Source organism: Leptonychotes weddellii, chromosome 2 (assembly GCF_054177405.1).
Source record: "Leptonychotes weddellii isolate Sample4059 chromosome 2, ASM5417740v2, whole genome shotgun sequence".
Classification (NCBI taxonomy): domain Eukaryota; kingdom Metazoa; phylum Chordata; class Mammalia; order Carnivora; family Phocidae; genus Leptonychotes; species Leptonychotes weddellii.
The window spans coordinates 73,000,120-73,006,691 of NC_138370.1; the positions used below are offsets into that span (position 1 = coordinate 73,000,120).

General features: G+C 36.7%; 1 long non-coding RNA gene across 1 annotated transcript; it reads left to right on the forward strand.

The window, feature by feature from the left end:
• Positions 1–2,548: 2,548 nt before the first annotated feature.
• On the forward strand, positions 2,549–6,566 carry LOC145720109 (uncharacterized). Its single transcript, XR_014142843.1, has 3 exons — positions 2,549–3,478; positions 4,517–4,617; positions 6,376–6,566. It is a non-coding gene; the product is annotated as an uncharacterized LOC145720109 (long non-coding RNA).
• The last annotated feature ends 6 nt before the right edge of the window (positions 6,567–6,572 follow it).

A 6,572-nucleotide genomic window follows, 5' to 3' on the forward strand; every position in this document is an offset into this window, starting at 1 on the left:
AGAAATGTAGCTGGTTTCTGTGCAGTGATTTTATATCCTGCCACTTTGCTGAATTCCTATATGAGTTCTAGCAATTTCGGGGTGGAGTCTTCTGGGTTTTCCACATAGAGTATCATGTCATCTGTGAAGAGTGAGAGTTCAACTTCTTTGCCAATTCAGATGCCTTTTATTTCTTTCTGTTTTTTGATTGCTGAGGCTAGGATTTCTAGTACTATATTGAATAGCAGTGGTGATAGTGGACATCCATTCCATATTCCTGACCTTAGGGGAAAGGCTCTCAGTTTTTCCCCATTGAGAATGAAACTTGCTTTGGGCTTTTCATATATGGCTTTTATGATATTGAGCTATGTTCCCTCTATCCCTACACTGTAAAGAGTTTTAATCAAGAAATGATGCTGTACTTTGTCAAATGCTTTCTCTGCATCTATTGAGAGGATCATATGTTCTTTTTCTTTCTTCTATTAATGTAGTGTATCACATTGATTGATTTGTGGATGTTGAACCACCCTTGCAGCCCAGGAATAAATCCCACTTGGTCATGGTGAATAATCCTTTTAATGTACTGTTTGATCCTATTGGCTAGTATTTTAGTGAGAATTTTTGCATCCTTGTTCATCAGGGATATTGGTCTGTAACTCTGCTTTTTGGTGGGGTCTTTGTCTGGTTTTGGGATCAAAGTAACGCTGGCCTCAGAGAAAGAGTTTGGAAGTTTTCCTTCCATTTTTATTTTTTTGAAACAGCTTCAGAAGAATAGGTATTAATTCCTTAAATGTTTGGTAGAATTCTCCTGGGAAGCCTTCTGGCCCTGGACTTTTGTTTGTTGGGAGATTTTTGATTACTGCTTCAATTTTCTTGCTGGTTATGGGTCTGTTCAGGTTTTCTATTTCTTCCTGTTTCTGTTTTGGTAGTTTACGCATCTCTAGGAATGCATCCGATTTCTTCCAGATTGCTTAATTTGTTGGCATATAATTACTCCTAATATGTTCTTATAATTGTTTGTATTTCTTTGGTGTTGTTTGTGATCTCTCCTCTTTCATTCATGATTTTATTTATTTGGGTCCTTTCTCTTTTCTTTTTGATAAGTTTGGCCAGGGGTTTATCAATCTTTTGTTTAATTTTTAAAATTTAATTTAATTTATTTTATTTTATTTATTTGAGACAGAGAGAGTGAGCAAGAGAGAGAGCATGAGTGGGGTGGAGCGGGAGAGGGAGAAGCAGACTCCCCACTGAGCAGGGAGCTCAACGCCCGGCTTGATCCCAGGACCCTGGGATTATGACCTCAGCCGAAGGCAGACACTTAACTGACTGAGCCACCCAGGTGCCCAATCTTAGTAATTCTTTCAAAGAACCAGCTCCTAGTTTCGTTGATCTGTTCTACTCTTCTTTTTGTTTCTATTCCATTGATTTCTTCTCTAATCTTTATTAATGCTCTTCTTCTCCTGGGTTTATGCTTTATTTGCTGTTCTTTCTCCAGCTCCTTTAGGTATAAGGTAAGGTTGTGTATTTGAGAACTTTCTTGTTTCTTGAGAAAGGCTTGTAGTGCTATATACTTCCCTCTTAGGACCACCTTTGCTGCATTCTGAAGGTTTTGAACATTTGTGTTTTCATTTTCATTTGTTTCCATGAATTTTTTTTTAAAGATTTTATTTATTTATTTGACAGAGAGAGATACAGCAAGAGAAGGAACACAAGCAGGGGGAGTGGGAGAGGGAGAAGCAGGCTTCCCGCCGAGCAGGGAACCCGATGTGAGGCTCAATCCCAGGACTCTGGGATCATGACCTGAGCCGAAAGCAGACGCTTAACGACTGAGCCACCCAGGTGCCCCTGTTTCCATGAATTTTTTTAAATCCTTCTTTAATTTCATGGTTGGCCGATTCATTCTTTAGTAGGATGCTCTTTAGTCTCCAGGTATTTGAGTTCTTTCCAAATTTCCTCTTGTGATTGAGTTCCAGTTTCAAAGCATTGTGGTCTGATAATATGCAGGGAATAATCTCAATCTTTTGGTAATGGTTGAGACCTGATTTGTGACCCAGCATGTGATCTATTTTGGAGAATGTTCCATGTGCAATCAAGACGAATGTGTATTCTATTGCTTTAGGGTGGAATGCTCTGAATATATCTGTGAAGTCCATCTGGTCCAGTGTGTCATTCAAAGTCCTTGTTTCCTTGTTGATTTTCTGCTTAGATGATCTGTCCACTGCAGTGAGTGGGATGTTTAAGTCCCCTACTATTATTGGATTATTATCGATGTATTTCTTTGATTTTGTTATTAATTGGCTTACATAATTGGCTGCCCCCCATGTTGGGCATAAGTATTTACAATTGTTAGATCTTCTTGTTGGATAGACCCTTTAATTATGATATAGTGTCCTTCCTCATCTCTTATTACAGTCTTCGGTTTCAAATCTAATTTGTCAGGGTGCCTGGGTGGCTCAGTCGGTTAAGTGTTTGCCTTCAGCTCAGGTTGTGATCCCAGGGTCCTGGGATTGAGCCCCATGTCGGGCTCCCTGCTCAACAGGGAGTCTGCTTCTCCCTCTCCCTCTGCTGCTTCCCCTGCTTGGGTTCTCTCTGTCTCTGTCAAATAAATAAATAAAATCTTAAAAAAAATAAAATCTAATTTATCTGTTATAAGGATTGCCACCCCAGCTTTCTTTTGATGTCCATTGGCATGAAAATTGATTTTCCACCCCCTCACTTTCAATCTGGAGGTGTCTTTGGGTCTAAAATGAGTCTCTTGCAGACAGCATATCGTTGGGTCTTGTTTTTTAATCCAGTCTGATACCCTGTGTCTTTTGATTGGGGCATTTAGCCCATTTACATTCAGGGTAACTACTGAAAGATATGAATTTAGTGCCATTGTATTGCCTGTAAGGTGACTGTTACTGTATATTGTCTGTGTTCCTTTCTGGTCTATGTTGCTTTTAGGCTCTCTCTTTGCTTAGAGGACCCCTTTCAGTATTTCTTGTAGGGCTGGTTTGGTGATCACAAATTCTTTTACTTTCTGTTTGTCCTGGAAACTTATCTCTCCTCCTATTTTGAAAGACATCCTTGCTGTTTAAAGTATTCTTAGGTGCATATTTTTCTCATTTAGCACCCTGAATATGTCATGTCAGTCTTTTCTGGCCTGCCAGGTCTCTGTGGATAGGTCTGAGCAAGTGCTTCTTAAAAGCCATAAGCTAAATTTCCTATAAGTTTTTATTGCTGATTCACTGTGTTTGATATCAGTTATTGCAAAAAAAAAAAAAAACCCAAAACTTAAAAAATAGAGCTTTGTTTTTACTAAAAATAGCTTATGTTAAACTACCACAGAAAAAATATGAAGATTCAGAGTATAAAAAAACTGACATATGTAAACCACAAACAAAGGGAGCACTAGAGCAAGAAGTGAAGGAAAAGAAAGCTGCCCTGGAGAAACCAGTAGATTTGGAAGAAGAAAAGAAGCAAAGTGATGGTGAAACTCTTGAAACTCCTGAAAAAGGTAGGATAATGACAGGTAGGTAGGTAGCCAGCCAAAGGTAGGATAGTGATAGTGAGTTACAGTGGGGACCCTGGGCAAAGCTCCTAAAAAGAGCACATGATCTGGTAAACACTAGCTGTTGCACTTGATTATTGTCAAATATCTACCATCTGAATCCCCATGAGTCCATGACCGTGGCAGAGGGGAGTAATGGCCTCTGCCTGGATGCTGTACCCTGAGCAGTCATCCTGCTTACAGTTCTTGTTTTCTAGGAAGAGAGAGGTTTAAGAGCAGGTGTGAACCCCATGTGTCATAGCTGTTTGCAGGGGCTTTTCTTGTCCACAAGAATGTAGATGAGATGGGAGGCCAGACAGCACAGCCTCTATAGGAGAGGAATAGGTTTAAAATTCACACCCAGTCTTTTAGTAAAAGGCTATTGTTCATCAGATAGTTTATCATATCGAAAGAATAATTTAATGGCCCGAAAGGACTGCTGCGTCATATGTCCCCTTCCCACCCTATACTAAACTCATCAACATGTTCGAACTGAAGAACTGAGGCTTTTTAGTGGGTCTCCATTGAGACTTGCTTACACTCATCTAGGTATTAATAAACTGTCAATATTTGCCAGGTGTCTCAAGTCAGGCTCCAGACTGAGCCCCTTACAACTTAAATTATGTCTTGAGCACTGTTTTTAACTTAATAATTGATGAAACAGTTGACTTAAAAATTATACTCTCAAAAAAATACACACAGATGTATATTTACGTATGTATGTGTCCATATGTATACGCATATACACATATATATTTGCTTTTCATATTACATGTAGACTGAATGCTTAAGAATTTCTTAAACCTCTCTTCCCTCAAATATGATGATTTATGTATAAAATGTTGTAAAATAATGAATATTTGCAATTAATTTTTTAGAAATTTCTCATGATAGAAATTGCTTTTAAATATTGGAATTTAAATAAATCCCCTTGTTGTATTTAATACTTCTCAGTAGCAAAATTCTAATTCAGGTCTTTGCCTGTAATAAAAATCTGTATTCTAGAAGAGGAAGGTGAACCTGAGGAAAAGAGTGAAAAAGAAATTGAAATTATAGAAGGACAAGAAGAGGGTAATAAATCAAATAAGTCTGGATCAGAGGATGAGGTAAGCAACTCTTTAACAAAAAATAAACTAGATTTTATGTACGATTGTTATCCATAAAAATTATTTTAACAAAGCAGTCTGGTTTATAGAGAATTTTTTCAAGGTCCTACTGTACAAAAATTGGCCATATTTCTCCAAGCTTTCATAAGAGCCTCCATATTGTTTTTAAAATGTATCCATAAAGAAGGTAAGAAAATACTATAATTTATATCATCTTAATGCCTGATGAGAAACAGTATAAAGTGAGCCTGGGTTTTGCAAAATAGAGTTGCATCTGTAAAAAATTATGACTTTGTTAGTCTGTTGAAAATTATTATAAATAGACCATTTGAATATTTAAAAGGTAATTCTGTTTATTACAAGATAGTTTTCTTTATACCCATTATAAAAACATTCTCATGGTCTGAATAATTTATTGTCATATTTTGTAATATTTCATTCATTGGGTAGTTGAGTAGTATCTGCCTGATAGGGTATTTTTTCCTGAAATCTTTAATAAACTAGTTTTCCCATTAACTTGATATGTCTACCCCTTTCTGCATCCTGATATATAACAGAACTTTCTACAGTGCCTCTTTTTAGTCTGTTTTTCTGGAACCAGATGCCATCCAGGATATGATTCAGAACCAGAGCTTTCTCTTTTTACCCAGCATGTTTTATCTGCTAGCCTTAGGAGCTACGTGACCTTACCCCAGTCACCCTACTCAGCACCCTCTAGGCAGTGCTAGGCAGGGGAAAATCACAGTTTCACCTGGCCTCTTGCATATGATGATGTAACCTTGCTGTTTTGTCTCTTTGAAAAAATCTCTCACATAAATTTGTTTTATTGTTATTGTTTGTTTTCTAAAGCCTATTCTAAAGCCTAAGTATATATACTTAGGTACTGGTCTTAATGCCTTGTGAGTTCTTAAAGGGACTTTGGGGGAACATTAGTATGAATATCCACATTAGAGGAAGCTGGGTGAAGATAATTTCTTCCAGGACAGAGTTTTAAACAGTCATTCTCTCACCTGTCACTCTGAATAACAATACTTACAGTCATTCAGTTGAATATGTGTCTGGTTATATTTTGCTTCACAAAACATTTTATGTACCTTTAAAAATATTTTAATTCTGTCTTTGTCTTTTAGTCTTCTTATATGTCAGCGGGCTAAAATAAGCCAACTTTTATATAGTATGACCTTGAAAAATAATTATAACTATTTTGTATAATACCATATAATACCTTCATTATTTTATTTTGTTACACAAGTTTAATTTACATGTGAGTGCTTATTGGATAAGGAAAGAAAAAACCCAGACTATAAATTTGATGTTTCCCTTCCCTCTCTCCTAATTTTCTCAAAGTACTGTGTGTCATAAGTTCTGAAAAAGTTCCTGCGAGTCTAGCTCAGCAGTCCATTACTTATAGAACTATCGTGATGAAGTTAGTGCTTAATATCCCACAATGAAAAGATCATATAGCCTTTAATTAGCTATGACATTGAGATTAAATTCCAAATGATAAAATCATGAATTGAGTTGTTAGCAGTATTCCTTGTCAGAGGACTTTGATAAGCAGAGTTATTCCAAAAATGTAATCATGCCAAAGGGTGAACAAATTAAAACATGTTAACTTAAGTACACATTTTTGATCAGCTTCATGAATTAAAGAACACATATAAGGTAGCATTTGTTAGAACATGTATTTTTGAGAATAAGAAATTTAGTATTTACCCATTGTATGAAAACAACCATCTGCATCATTCTTTCTTCTAGATGAAAGAAGCGGATGAGAGCACGGGATCTGGAGATGGGCCAGTGAAGTCCGTACGCAAGAGAAGAGTACGAAAGGAATAAACTCTATTCAAGTATTTTTAATTCCTGAGCGAGATATTTGGCATTCTAACATCAGTGTGCTAGAGCCGAACTTGAGTCAATCTGCACGTTTCTAATATCTAGCAATGTTATTCTTT